General features: G+C 43.7%; 1 pseudogene; it reads left to right on the top strand.

The window, feature by feature from the left end:
* Positions 1–1496: 1496 nt before the first annotated feature.
* LOC133887866 (uncharacterized) lies at positions 1497–16082 on the top strand (annotated as a pseudogene).

Here is a 16082-nt window from a genome sequence, read left to right as displayed (position 1 = left end):
TCGCCGTCGTCGCTTACGGTCACTACAGAGAGGCTCCTCAACGGTGAGAAACTATAGTAGGATATACTGAGTATGATGTTGGGCTGGAGTTGGTTCCTTCTATATCCACTGGTCCCTCTATACCTCGGGGCTAACAGATAAGGGGGTACTGTTGGGAGGAAATACCCCAGCCTGCAGAGATTACTAAAGGGTCATCATCAAGAGCTCCTCTAGAGCCCTTGGGCTCTAGATCCCCAGCCAGGGGTCCAGCTTCCGAAGACTGTGAACCCCTCCAGCCACTACCTCTTAAGATAGGGGAAGTTGCTGTTCTCCGAAAGAGATTGTTGGGGGCCGTCTTTAAGGACCCCAAAGTCCTTAGCCCCGTCAGCATATGCCTATGAATCTCGAGTCCCCGAAGGCCTCTCAAGTCTTTGAGCTCCGAAGCTCTCCAGAAGACCAACCTCCTAGAGCCCTAGCCTCCCTAAGGTTCACTCCTCCAGAGCCTAGGCAAGCTCTCCAAAGCCTGGAGAGTGGGCCATGAAGGCTTGGAGGAAAATCAGCTAAAGGAGGCCCACGAGCCGTCCTCCGCCTAAAATGAAGTAATTAGTATTTAATGCAAGTGCAAGTGGTTTCTATCCTGACATTCCAGTGCAAGTGAAGGTCATCCGGACATTCGGAACAGTGCGGTGTCGTGCCACAATTGACGATCGGTCGAGTATCGCACCATATGGATCACTTACACCACTGTTTTTGCTATAATAAATAATATCTTCTAGTTAGAGGTAAATGTATTTTGCCTGAACCTAGACTGCGTAATTCGACTAGCCCTAAATCCCTGTAGCATGGCGGTACCTTACATCGCTATCTCTATAAGGACATATTTGTATACTTACACTAGCACTATAAATACAAATCTATGGTCATTAGGCTAGGGGTGAATCTTTTGGTGATAAACATATCGATATTCTTTCCTCTCCACTTCCTCTCCAAGCATAAGTCCCCTTCTAGAGGAGGCTCTCACCGCACTTGTTCATGAAAGATATTTTCTTATATCAACACTCATTACCCTCGAGCTCGAGAAACCAATCAAACGAATGAACCGTGGGCTCGATGCGGGAAGCAAATTCTATAGAACCTTGTCCTACGAAAGACACTCCCCCCCCCGTGATGACACGTGTTCACTCTCTCCCTCTCCTCTTTAGCCCAACTATTAGATCACAAAATGGATAACGTAGATAAAATCTCACGAATATCTTTCTGAACATAGTCATATAATGGGACTGGCTAACAATGTGGCCTGGCTAGGCTATGATGGGACTCTTGGTCCCGTTTCAACTGGGCGAGCTTGGGCCGTATAATGGACCTTGGTGGCAGTGTTTCCTCCTCGAGTGAAACGAAGACTACAGGCCAGGATTTGGGCCATGATTAGAAACGTGAGGCCCAAGAAAGTTTCCCCATTCTTGCTTCTGCTCCGAGTCCTCTCCCATAACGCGGCTTTCGAAACCCGTTTGCGCGATTCGTATAGCCTCCCAGCGAGCCCCGCCGCAACCGCGTCGGCGTCACGTCTGTGCCCGTGCTCTCTTATTATGGCTTCTGGCGACGGGGAAGGGGAGGGGTGGGAGGGGGCGGTGCGGGCGGAGGTGGGCGCCGGGTGGTGGGACGACCCCGACGGCGCCGATCTCCGCGCCAGGTTCAAGGCCTTCACGGGGCAGCGCCGCGACTGGCCCCAACCCAAGCTTCTCTTCTGGAAGGAGCTCCTCCTCCGCGTCGCACAGCGACTCCGTCTCTGCTCCGAGGCCCCGCTCCGCCTTCTCCGCCCACTCCCCTCGCCCAACTCGCCCCAAGTTCGCGTGCGCTCTCTATATCTCGCTTCTGACACGACGATGGCGACAAACCGTAGGTGACGAGTGCTTGGTTCGCCCGCCCCGGAGGGCTCACGCCGCTCTGCTTGCCGCAAGTCCTGGTATGTTCCCACGACGATCTCACGGATTGGTTGGTAGAATGCTGGCACGCTTATTTGGTACCCTGCTAGTTGATCTCAGGAACGGGCTACAGATATTGTTAGGCAATTGAGTGGCTCTCATTGGACGACGACCTGTGTTGTTACTATTAGCAAATTCAATTGCTTCTTCACTGACCGGGAGGATGCTCATGGCGCATTGTGTTACTTGACGCAATGTGGGAAAGCCCAGTATCTTGTAGCCAGGAAGCAAGACCCTATTGAGGTTTACTCCTTATTGTTGTACTGCATTATCTTTTGTTCTGTTGCAGCAAGTCTCTGCTGTATTTTATTCAATTGGATGGATGCCTGCAGGGTGTCAAGTTTGCACTCACCGCTGCACAAGTTCCTGCTGTATCAAAGCTTGACCACGACAGGTTGCACTTAGTTTGGACAGAAGAGAAGTTACAGCAGCAGCTTGACGTGCTTGATCGCCGATGGGAGATGTTAGTATATTTCTCAACTTGGTATCTACGATTGGCATGTAGCACTCACGTTTCAAAAGGACGTCCTTGCATATATTGGTTGCCTTTAACAGATTGCAGAGACCTGAAGACTACACGTTCCAGCAGATGGCATTGCTTTGGCCAGTTTTACACATAGAAATCACACAAAATTAATTAATTCTGGTTGCCGAACGTGACCTGTGTATGTCAACACAGTGACAAAACATGGAAATGTGAATAGTTTATTACAATTTCCTCTTTTATGACTTCTGTATCGGAAAGGCCAGGCCATTGCTTCCTGCTATAAGATTATTCATAACTTTCTCATCCTTTGTATTACTGCCACCTGCCTTTTGCTTGTTTTGTTTGTGATGTCAGATTTCTTTCAGGGTTAAATTACTAAAAAAAACTCAACCTGCCGGGAGAGACATCCGCGAGGCATTTCTTTTTAAGGTCGAGAAACCCTCCGAACATGGCACCGCTAACAACACACTCAATCACTTTGGGGAGTGTGTGCAACCAGGCGCACATGAGGGGGGGGGGGGCTATTGGAGGCGTTACCGCTGCACTACTTGCACGTTCTGGTGTTAAATTACTACGGTTGGATGCTGGATGAATTGTGTTGTTCTTAATGTTGGAAATTGCATCCCACAATAATAGGTATATTTAATGTAACATTAGGGAGGTCTATTGACTAACATTAGGGAGGTCTATATTTAATGTTGAAAATTCCTAGTTTTCAGTGCCGAGACAATGCTCCCCTCCAAGATCGTCCTCCAATCTCCTCGAGTGACCAACTACTCGGACGACAACCAGGTAAGGCGACAGGAGGATGACATAAACCTGATCGGAGAGTTCCATGATCGTACTCTAATTCGAGTAGCCTGATACCAACAGAGCCTCAGATGCTACCATAATCACAAGGTGCGCGAGCGAACACTGGTCGTAGGCGACCTCATCCTTAGAAAGATTCAGAATAAGGCAAGTCGAAACAAGGACCCCCAAGTGGGAGGGGGCTTACAAAGTGGTCAATGTTATCTGACCTGGTGCGATCAAGTTAGTCATTGAGGATGGCCGTGAATTTCACAACTCCTGGAATATATAGCCCAATTGCGGAGGTTCTATGTATAAGGTTGTTTGAAAAGGAGTCTTTTTTCTATTTTGCAGGATCTTCCGGACGAGCGTGGAGTATGGTTTGTAAATTTTTCTAATTTGAAGATAAAATTCTCTGTTTTGCAGGATCTCCCGGACAAGAACGGTCTCCCGTCAGCTTGTAAGTTTTTTCAATTTAAGGGTTAGACTGCCTGGTCAACGGCTTTCCTGCCAACCAGACTGTTGAGGGCAAGAATGGTTTAGGTTTTCCTTCCTAGGTTTCCTTTTTATGTTGTCACTTCATTTTGACTGATCGCTCACGTGGTGAGTGCCAAATCGATTGGGAAGGAATGAAAACTGTCTCTCGCTTAGTATCAAGGATATGAGAAGCTGATGGATACCGACCATGAGACCACAAGTCTAAACTCGGGTTGAGCGCTGGTCACCACTGGAAGGCTTGTAGGGCTAAGGGATGTCCTAGTCACCATGAACCTAGCTAGCGAGCGGCACCGAAAGCTGGGATCCCCTCTGGACGTAATGAGTAGCCAAGCCTGCCCACCGCACGAGCACGAAAAAATTTATATGAAAACAAATCCTCGAGTACAAAAAGACCGCTCGGATAGTGCCCGGGGGCTAGTTCTAATGGTTTTATTCAGTATCCCTAGGATCCTAAGATGCCCCTTCACGGGTCAAAACAGACGGTCCAAATAAGGGAGCGAGTTGCATACAGAAATGAGTCTGCGTAGTCGTCGAGTGCCACCGTGGTCCGCTGTACACTGTCAAAACATGCAGAGACTGTCAGAGCAAGCTCGAGGTTGGGGAAGTGATCGCTAACATAGGCAAGGGAAAGGCAGGCGCTGGAGACTCTGACCTCAAAGAGGTGGTCGCCGATGATCTCACGAAGCCTCTACTCGAGGTCACCTACCTCCTTGGGGGGGGGGACGCAAAAAACCAGTCGATATGACCGATCACGGTATCCCTAGGGGCTGGGCGGATATGAACACCAGCAACCTGGAGCAGCAAGTCGAAGGGGACTGCCACCAGCCTCTCCAACTCAGCACATCTGCGGACTGCCACCTCCTCCTCAGCGATCAGCTGGCTAATGGAGGTGGGGAGGCTAGTGACCAGGGAGAGTAGGTCAGAGGCCGGAGCAGGCTCCCAGATAGGCTATGAAGGTACGGGGTCATAGCAAGCACTTCAGGCGGCGTCAGGACCGTAGTTAGCTTGGGGGCTGGATTGTCCAGCTGAGGCGCCGGAGGAGAAGTTTCTACCGGAGTCGTTGACGGGGTGGAGGAGCTGTAGCGATAGCAAGTTGCGGAGTCAAATAACTTGAAATGTCTACGCCTAACCAGGGGACTTACCGTGTGGTCAGAGGGGTGAGCACAACTCTCGACCTCGCGAAACCACTGAGTTTACCCGACGGGGAGGCCACATCCACCGTCATGCCGCAAGAAGATGGCGTCCCACAGGCATGTTTGGACGCTTCCATGGAAGCTGAATCCTCTGCCGGCCTTTTCTCCCATTGACTCGATGAGTGGATTGGTCGGACCTAGCTGGCTCAGGGAGTGACTGATTGCTCCCCTGCTGGACAGCACCGCTCACCATACCTCTGTCCGTGGTCGACTTTTGACTACGAGCAGTTTGGTCCCTGGCTAGCTCAGAGCAATGTTAGTCGCTCCTCTGGTGACAAATACTGTGTGCAAGATCTTCACATGTGGTCGACGTCCAACCTAGGGCTATCTGGCTACCTCCATGACCAAATGTGTCAGAGGCACAACCTGAATGATCATGAGGAGGAGGGGCCACGCCCTATTGGGTGCGGGGTGGAGATCAAGATGAACTCCACTCCCTAGGACAGCCTGATTGAAGGCCTCCAAGACCTCGTCGATGACCAAGCGCAAAAGGTTGACCTCATGAAGACCCTGCAAATGATGTCACCGATGAAAATCCAGATCATAAGAAGGCTTGGGCGGGAATTTAGGAAATGTCAATCTTACCCTCCTGCGTTGTGCTCTCTCTAGATAGGTGAGATCACACAGTGAAAGGGCGCTGACCGGAGGACCATCTTTTCTCGGGGAGCCTGGCATTAGGATTCAAACCTACGAGTCAACATCATCGTCGATAGGATCTTAATAACAGAAGAGGCGTGAGAGCTCGCACACTTTTTTTGAAGGGCAGTACCGGGGAATTGACGGCAAGGTAACCTGTGAAGCTCAACTAGGTCTCATCATCCGGCCCAGAGTACATAAACTCTAGGTGCGCTCACCTCCGTAGGGGACACAGCCAGTGCTTGATGTAGTCATGGATGAAAGTGCATCTAGGCCCCCTATGTCGGGTTTGATGATTGATGACAAACAATTAAGGGACTAATATGCTCAATAAGTATTTGAGTAGGTAAAAGTTCCAATGATGAAAGCTAAATGATGTTGGCAATCCCCAAAAATGAAGCAAGAAGACGACAGTTGAATATTCCTAATGTTATAGCATTTTATTTTTGTTTGAGTAGAAGAATATCGTTCTATTAAGAGAGGTGCAACAATAAAATCTTTGCCATGAACTTAGTGCTCAAAGTTTATCTTTAAAATGAGAGACACAATTCACATGGACACGTTGGTTAAAAACTCTGTTGAAGATTGGAAGTTTCGTTGTTTTTGATCGAAAGTTCCGATGTTGGTTGGAATGTCTGATATTCCTCAAATCCTAGGCTCTCGGGTTTTTGATTTTGATTTAATTGAAAGTTCTGATTTCTAGATTGGAAGTTCCGATGTCAACCAGAATGTCTGGAGTTTCTAAAATCTTAAGTTCTTGGTTTGGAGTTTTGTTGTTAATCAGAAGTTCCGAGGTGTCAAGTCGAAAGTTCTGATGTGTCTATTTCTCTAGTTTTAGTTAGGGTTGAGCAAGTCGATGTTGTTACTTTGCACTGATCGGAAGTTCCAATGTGGGCTAAGAAAGTGCATAACGACTAGTTTTTGGGGTACCCTATAAATGCTCCCTCTCCCTCACCTCTTCATGCTGCTGGTACTTTGAAGAAGAAAAACCTTTCTAGAGCCCTAAGGAGCACCTTTACTCTCCCTTGCTTTGTGTTTCATCTTGTGAAAGGGATTTAAGTGAGATATCTAGTGAAAGTTACTTTAAGTTCATCTTTGAGCACTACGATTCATCTCCAAGCTTTACTTTGTGCGCATTTGTTACTCTTGGAGATTGAGGTTTCCTAGCCAGCTTGGAGTCACTCACGAGCCCCAATCAACTGTGGTGTGCCATGAGAAGTTTATGAAGGTTGGATTCTGCCTCCAAAAGGGAAGAAATACTAAGTGAAACCGAGGAGTGCCTTGTGCAACCTCAGGAGAAAAAAGGTTGAAAGAGATCTAGCTCAAGTGCGATTGAGCCCCTCAACGGAGACGTAGGATCCCCTCAAGGATCCAAACTTCGAGAATAAATTTGTTGCATCTCCCCTCGTCAGTTATTTCTCACCTCTTACGTGATTTCGAGCAATTAACATATTATTTTGAGTTATACTTCGTACTTGCTAGTTCTATCTTAAATTGAATAGCTTTATACCCTGCTACATCTTGCATTTTGTAGTTTAACTCATTCTTGTGCGTAGATTTATATAAGTTCTTTTTTAGGCAAATCGGAAGTTTCGATCGTATATATCGGAACTTTTGGTGTAAGTCGGAACATCCGATATTTCTATCGAAATATCCAATATTTATTTCTGTTGTGCTGTTCTATTTTAATATTGGAATAAGTCTATTTTACTCCCTCAAACTATCACGTTTGTCCGGATAACCCCCTGAACTTAACCGTCCATTTTACTCCTCTGAACTATCAATACCGTCCATTTTACCACCGGAATGGTTTTTCTCAGTAGTTTTGATGACGTGGTAGTGGTTTCGCCACGTGCAGTCCTAGTCAGTGTGTTCAATTAGCGTGCTGACATCAGCATTGCGCAATAATTTGATTTTTCTTTCGAAAATGATTCATGAAAATATATTATTCCGAAAAATAGGTTTTATGTTTAGAAAAAAAATCCAAAAAAATATAAAATGATTTAGATAAATGTTTTAATATGTTTTTAGCTCTGTTTTTATTTTCTGTAAATAATATTTAATGTTTTTCTAGTGTAGAAATTATTCCAAAAATGTTAGAATAAATAAAATTAGTTTTCGTCGTTTTTAGTCGTAGTTTCGTGTTGTTTCTAGCTGTTTAAAATTCGTTTAGCTGTACTTTTGTGCATATTTTGGGCATATTTGAGAACATTTTTTGTGCATTTTGCGCACATTTACTACATTTTGGTCCCATTTGGGCACATTTTGATCACGTTTGGCCATATGTTGGTCATATTTGGACACATTTTTAGCATATTTAGATATATTTTGGTCATATTTTGGCATATTTAGGCACATTTGGTCATATTTTGGACATATTTGAGCACATTTGGGTACGTTTTGGCATATTTGGGCATATTTTGGCATGATATGACGTAAACTTCCTACCTCTACTTATTGTCTAGATATGTATATAGTACTATATTCCTACAAATAGTATTCACAAGTGGATATCATTATATATATGCACACATAAATGGGGAGTTTAGATTATATCACGTGAGTCATATCCACCGTCAAAGCAGAATATGTTTATGTGGGTAGTTGTTGTGCACAATTGCTTTGGATGAGACAAACTTTGAAGGATTATGGAATTCATATGAGCAAAGCGCCTCTTTTGTGTGACAATGAGAGCTCCATCAAAATTGCCAACAACCCCGTCCAACACTCTCGAACCAAGCACATAGATATCTGACATCATTTCCTTCATGATCACTACAAAAGGGAGACATAGACATACAACACATAAGGACGTAAAAATAATTGGTGGATATCTTCACCAAGCCCCTAGATTAGCATAGGTTTTGTGAGTTAAAAAATGAGCTAAGTATTTTAGATTCTCAAAACGTGGCTTGACTCCTTCCATACATTGTTTGCTTATTTGCCTATGTGTTTGAACTAACATGGTGAACGTATCTTGGCAACATGTTGCTCTCTCTCATGAGCATACACAAACCACATGATGTGAATAAAATGATATTTTTGCTATTAAGTGACTTTTGGGTGACTTTTGTGTAAAATGTGAATCTAGTTCTAAGGGATCTTATTGTAAATGAATTTTGGTCCTAGTACAATAATTAGATTCATACAAGTCCAATCTCTTGGTCAACTCACCATTCTTGGTTCCGTTTGCGTTTTTTACCGCTTATCGGATTTATTGGTTCATTTTCATACCAATCTATCCATTTTGATCTTCGGATCATGTTGATTCGCTTGTCGTCATAGCTTTGATTGATTGATTGTTCACTGATCACAAATGGAAAAACATCTAAAGTGTTTAACTGATCAACATCTATCTAAATCCATCCGAATCTCAAGTTTCAAACCCCTTAAAAGCTTTTGTTCTAACTGGGATTTTGCACATATCGGAACATCCGGTGTCTCAAACCGAAACATCCGATCTGTTAAAATTCCTAGAATCTTTCCTCAAAAAATCAATATGTCAAAACATCCGGTTTATATATCGAAACTTCCGATCTTCAGCTTTTTTGGAAATTTCTGCATATCGGAACTTCCAATCCTCTGACCGGAACTTCCGATGTGTGGATATTGATAGCATCTTTAACCTCGGTGAAACATGTTTCTCCTCATTCTATTGCTCCCAATGTCGGCCTTTCACTGTATCTCGTGTCTCCACCTGCAACCGGACCTTCCGATCGATTGGAACATCCGGTGCCACCTCCGATTTGGATTCCCCCTCAACCGGAGACTCCATTTCCTCTCCGGATCAAAGTTTATCTCCGTTGTTTAAACTCCTCCGAGGTAACTTCATCTCATTCTAGGTTCTTGTGAAATCTTAGAAATCTTGTGAATCCCTTTGGTGAAATCGTAGCTTATGGTTACTAGATGTCGGATATAAGATCTCTTCTCGTTGTTGTTGGTAAATCTCATAGACATCTTGATTTTGGTGCTCAGTCATGGAAATTGAAACATCTGGTTGGGGATATCGGAACTTCCGATGTCCATGATTTTCAGCATTTTCAACATCACTAGTCTAGATTTTCATCCAATCTTCTTCCAACTTGATCCTAAGTCTTTATCCATATCTTATCTATCTCAGGATCAATGTGAATGGAAGGTGGACATGGACATGTCTATGAGAGAAGAATCAAAGCTAGAACCAATCCATCTTTGCTAGGAAGCTCAAAAGGAAGACTCAAATCAAAGCAAATAGCTGGTAGAGGCAGAAGTCCACACTCAGATCCTTCAATTGGCTCTGAGCAAAGTGCTCAAACAGTAAATGTTAAAAGAGGTGGTCCTCTACCACCTAGAAGAGGAAGCAGCTCTAGTGCTCAGGAAGAAATTGAAGAAGATGTTGAAATAGAGGAACAAGGAGAAATTAGACCTTTGAGGATGCATGTGCCTGTCAGATCAAATGATCATCCAAGGCATTGCCTCAATTACAAGGGCATGTCATCTATTGTTAAAAAGGAAAGGTAAGCTGATCCCTTTAGGTATGACAGGTTCTCCACTGACAATCGTTTTTAGAACTTTTTTTAGCATGACTACTATGAGTCTGTCATTCTTCCAAGGAAGTATCCCACTTCTCGTATGCAATGGATTGACTGGAGATATATGGAAAGCCAAGATGATGATATTTTCAATGAAGTGATAGCCACTTGTGACTTTAATAACCTCAAAAGGATCATGATTTTTTAATATCACTGGTGTGAAGAAGTGATTGCTCAGTTCTATGCTACCCTATATGTTGAAAAGGATGCTGCAAGGACAATCCATTGGATGACAAATGGTTCATGGTACAAGATCAAGTATTCAGCATTTGCTAGACTCTTGGGTTTCATTCCAGGTGATTTTCGCAACATAGTGCAGATCCACAGTGAAAGTGTGTTGGAAGCAAGTGATATGGAATTCATGTACAATATGGATGAAGAATACATTCTTAGAAAAACAAAAAGTCTTCTTCCTTTCTATTCTTACCTCAACAGAATGTTCAGGAAGACCATTGCACCTAAGGATGGAGATGCTAACAATATTCTTTCTTGTTCAAGAAACATGCTTGCAAGAATGAAGCAGAACACAAAGTTTGATGTGTTCAACTTTATTTGGAGGAGATTCGCTTCACCTCCATTGACCCAAAGAGAGGATGTGGATATGTGCCCTACATCATGTTCTTAATTGAAAAGGTCACAAGTAAGGTTAATTAAGCATGCTCGATCCTCTAGGAGAGAGGAGTCACCTCAGACTGAAGTTTCTTCTTCCTCCACTCTTTGGATCCTAAAGTCCATCTTTTACTTATGCAAGACTACTTTTGTGAGAGTTCAGAAAGAGACAACTAGCGCTTGATGTAGTCGTGATTAAAAGTGTATCTAGGCCCCCTATGTGGGTTTTAATGATTGACGACAAACGATTAAGGGATTAATATGTTCAATGGGTATTTGAATAGGTAAAAGTCCCAAAGATGAAAGCTAAATGACGTTGGCGATCTCTAAAAATGAAGAAAAAAGACAGCAGTTGAATATTCTTAATGTTATAGCATTTTATTTTTGTTTGAGTAAAGGAATATCATTCTATTAAGAGGGATACATTGATAAAAGCTTTGCCATGAACTTAGTGCTTAAAGTTTATCTTTAAAATGAGAGAAGCAATTCACAACACAGACACGTTGGTTAAAAACTCTGTTAAGATCAGAAGTTCCGATGTTTTTGATTGAAAGTTCCGATGTAGGTCTGTCTGATGTTCCTCAAATCCTAGGCTCTCGGATTTCTGATTTCAATTTAATCAGAAGTTCCGTTTTTTAGATCGGAAGTTCTGATGTGGACCGGAATGTCCAGAGTTTCTAAAATCTTTGATTCTCAGTTTGGACTTTTGTTGCTAATTGGAAGTTCCAATGTGTCAAGTTGGAAGTTCCGATGTATGTATTTCTCCAGTTTATGTTTGGGTCAAACAAGTCAATGTTGTTACTTTGCACTGATCGGAAGTTCCAATCTGAATATCAGAAGTTCCGATGTTGTCTAAGAAAGTGTATAACGGCTAGTTTTTGGGGTGCCCTATAAATACTTCCTCTCCCTCACCTCTTCATGATGCTGGTACTTTGAAGAAGAAAAACCTTTCTAGAGCCCTAAAGAGCACCTCTCCTCTCCCTTGTTTTGTGTTTCATCTTGTGAAACGGATTTGAGTGAGAGATCTAGTGAAAGTGACTTGGACTTCATCTTTGAGCACCAGGGTTCATCTCCAAGCTTTGATTTGTGCGCCTTTGTTACTCTTGGAGATTGAGGTTTCCTAGAAGGTTAGGAGTCACTCACAAGCCCCCAATCAACTGTTGTGTGCCGTGAGAAATTTGTGAAGGATGGATTCTACCTCTGAAAGGGAAGGAATACCAAGTGGAACCGAGGAGTGCTCTGTGCAACCTCACGAGGAAAAAGGTTAAAAGACACCCGACTCAAGTGTGATTTAGTCCCTCAACGGAGACGTAGGATCCACTCAAGGATCCAAACTTCAAGAACAAATTCGTTGCGTCGCCCCTCATTGGTTATTTCTCACCTCTTACGTGATTTCGAGCAATTAGCATATTATCTTGAGTTATACTTCATACTTGCTAGTTCTATCTTAAATTGAATAGCTTCCCTGCTACATCTTGCATTTTTGCAGTTTAACTCATCCTTGTGCATAGATCTATCTAAGTTCTTTTTCAGGTAGATCGGAAGTTCCAATCACATACACCAAAACTTTCGGTGAAAGTCGGAACATCCGATATTTATATTAGAATATCCGCTATCTGTTTTCTGTTGTGTTGTTCTGTTTTAATATTTGAAAAAGTGCAAATTCACCCCCCCCCCTCTAGGCCGGTATCTTGATCCTTCAGCGGGCAATGTCCAACCCCGTCAGCTTGGCTTTTCAAAGCTGTCCAACCCGTTTGGCCAGGGTTAGTAGCTCTAGGGTGGTCACAAGAGAATTCCCCTAGTTCTCTGTGACATGCGCCAGCGTGCTCGGCACTTGAAGGTTGTCTAAAGAATTGTCAGCCATGAGGTAGAACCAATCCTCCCTCTAGTCCGACCACGATGACTTGAGGCCTACCTCGATGTAGGAGTCCACGACGCCATCATGGAGGCGAAACCCGCAGCTCCCAGTGGCCACCCCGGTTACCTCCCGAGCTGTGTAAAAAAACTGAAAGAGGTCGAGGCATGGCTTGACCTCGAGAAAGTTCTCACACAGATGAGCGAAAATGCTCAGCATGAGAATAGAGTTGGGGTTGAAATGAAGGTGGTAAATGTCGTAGAAAGAGATGACGGTGGTAAAGAACTAGAAGAAGGGCGGCACAAGGCCTGCCAAGAAGAATGAGACAAAAACACGATCTCTCTTTGGCGGGGGGCGGGCACGCTCTCCCTAGCATGGTACCCTATGGAAAGGCAGTGGGTGAGCAGGCTGACCTCGTGCAATGCCTTCAGCCTCGCCATGTTGCACTTGGATCTAGGGAAGGTGGAATCGCTATTGGTGCGTGCCATCGGATTGTGGTGGAAGATACTGCGAGGGCAAGGACAGAGACGGAGACAACAGAGGAGACGAAGAGCTCTGAGCTCAAATATCCTTGGGGGCGATGGAAGATGGTGAAATGATTGTGGGGAGCTATGGGTACTCCAATTTAGAGGGTCGCCGCGGTATCTCAACCGTCGTGGGATCAGATTAGCAGGAAATTTGAAAGGACGTGTGTGGGGAATTGAAATTCCCTCAAGCCTAGAGGCAATTAATGTTTCTCTCTCCCACGTCTTTTCTCTCTCTCTCTCCCATGTTTTTCTCTCTCTCCGGAGGTTTAACCTCCACTTGAGATATGATTTTCTGAGTCGATCATTTATGTGAGTTGCGTTGACAACCACTCTCAGAGCAGACCCATCCACGACCACGTGACATGCAACGACCACAGACCTCCACAGCAAACCCCTTAGTTAACCATATCCACGAGGGACCTTAGTGGCTATTGTTAGTGTAATAGGTAAGGGGTGCCCCACGTGGCAGGTCCCGCGCCGCCAAGTGTCAGCCAACAGCAGGTATTGTCAAGATCATGGCCACATCACGCGACCAAGGCGAGGCTCGTGCGACTAGCCTCTAGTCGCGAAGAAAGATCCTGCGACTAGCAGATTCTCATATAACCAGTCAAGTCTCATTTAATGCTACCTACTCGAGTGTTTTTCCTTTCCCCGGGCACTTGCTTTCGGTGAGGCATGGTCGTGGGGAGGTGTGGAGTTGCGGTGACCCGTCCTGTAGCATTTAATACCCAGGATGGATCTAACGAGTGAGCGTGATGGTGTTCGGTGATGGTACAGGACGCGCAGGATGACCAGAGCAGAACAGGCATGACTATCTGACGTTATGATGGGATAGGGGTAGTTGGCTCCATCAAAGGTAGATCTGCCACAGGGTTTGGCATGGTCTGTTTGTTTGTGCATCTTTGCCCCTAATATATAAAGTGGTGAAAACTTTGCTTGTAAGGAGGAGGATATTCTATAATAAGTTCACTTAGTTTAGAAGACAATACATAGAATGTAGGGTTATTATCTCACGGGAGGTCTAAACCTAGATAAATCTTGATGTTCTTAAGTCTAGTTTAATATACACATACTGGAAACTTAGATCAACGCGCCCGTTGTCTGGTATACCTAGGATTATTGTCAAGGATTATCCTCCGACACTGTACGATATGGCTTAATACCAAAGTTCATAAACTTAGTATGATTACTGAGGATTTTGATAAATGCTAATGCTAAAATTGTCTGCTTTGTAAAATATGATCTTATGATTGTTCAAGGAGAAAGGCATTGGCATCCTTCAAGTCCGGGGACAAACAAGCTGCTTATCGTTATGTGAGGCAGTCTAAATTATTCTCCCAAAGCCGGAGTGGATACACAGAATTGTCAGAAAGGCTTGAAGAAGTTATCAGCCTAATTGCAAGTGCTGAATCAACTAAGAAGGTGCAATATTTTTTTACGAATGCACATAAAGGTTAATTAAAATTAGTTGTATATACTCTATACATATTACAAACAGTGGGCATCTTGTTGCATAAACAATTAAGTCTGTACGTGCTACTAGGTCTATGAGGCAATCCAAATTGGTATCCAGGCAATGAAAGAGAACAATGTCAGCATAGAGGAGGTTAATGCCCACCTGAAGGAGGTTTATGAGCTTGTTGCTGCACAAAGAGAAGTTGATGCTGCCCTTGGTAATTTGTTACCTGTGGATTCTTTACTAGAAATTCCAGAGCCTCTAATTGAGGAATTTCATCTTACAAACTGAGTTCTCCGTTTAGGGAAAAACAATAACACGGTTTTGATGGAGTCCGAGTTATATACTAGAACACGAGCCCTAAAAAAAAGTCATGTCCAATCTAATTAACTAATTTTGTAAATTGAGCCTAAGTCGACGCCCATGTCTAACGAAAACTAACCTAGCCCAAACCTTATCCAGCCCAAGTCTGCCCATATCCAACTTGGCCTTGGCTAAGGCTCCTGCGGTGGCTTTTCAAAAATGCTTTTTTTTTTGCAGTTATTAGTTAGAAGCATCATTTTAAATATGTAACAAAAAAACACACTAGGAATAGCAAATATTTCTCTAACTAACTAGATTCCATAACACAGCAGCACAGCAATCAGGGGTGGACCCAGCCCAAAAATTGAGCAGAAACCTACTAGCTACAGTAAAAACATCTACAATCTCCTAAAACAACTAAAATGAGTGAAGGCTCATGCCCCACTTCTATAATACTGGATCCGTCCCTCACAACAACGGCAAACGGACTCTAAGTCCAACCAATCCAAATGGTTCAGACCTACTCTGATTTTTTTTTTAATTTTGAAAACTAATATTTTTTTAAGAGGTGGTATTGTTTAATGGTTTGTGGTGCAACCTATTCATTCATTCATGTGGCTTTATTATTGACCTGATGATGTGACACATATTTGAGTGCCGCATGCACTTAGCATTAAAGAAGATATATGTATGCATTGTATTTGGCTGGTAAATATTGCTGGATAAATGATCATGTTCCCAGTTGTCTAGTGTGAGCAATGAGCTGCACCCTGCCACCCTTGCTTCCACTGAAAACTTCACACGTATGATTGGATTTGTTATAGAAATAATTTGTGCTAGTGTTAGTCTAGGTTTAGTCCCGCATTGTTTTTGCCTTATACTTCAGCGTCCCATGTACTTCTATATATAGGCCTTTGGTTTACACTCGGCTCTAACAAGATTAATGAATTTTTATATGTACTTTGTGTTTTCTTAAGATTCTGACCATGTTATTTTGCTGGATCAGTATCACTCCAGTAGTTAGATGGTGAAGGAGATATTGATGAAGAATTCAGGAAGCTTGAAGCAGAATTGCAGGATGAGATCCCCCGTATGCAAGTTCAAGAACCAATGTCACATGCCAATGAGGAATCACCTGATGAAATGGTTGAATCATTGAGCAATAACATGTCAAGCATTGAACTCGAGGCCATCTAA

Source organism: Phragmites australis, chromosome 1, assembly GCF_958298935.1.
Source record: "Phragmites australis chromosome 1, lpPhrAust1.1, whole genome shotgun sequence".
In the NCBI taxonomy this organism is placed as follows: Eukaryota; Viridiplantae; Streptophyta; class Magnoliopsida; order Poales; family Poaceae; genus Phragmites; species Phragmites australis.
The sequence above is the reverse complement of the archived record's forward strand: the minus strand, read 5'-3'. Positions and strand labels throughout refer to the sequence as shown.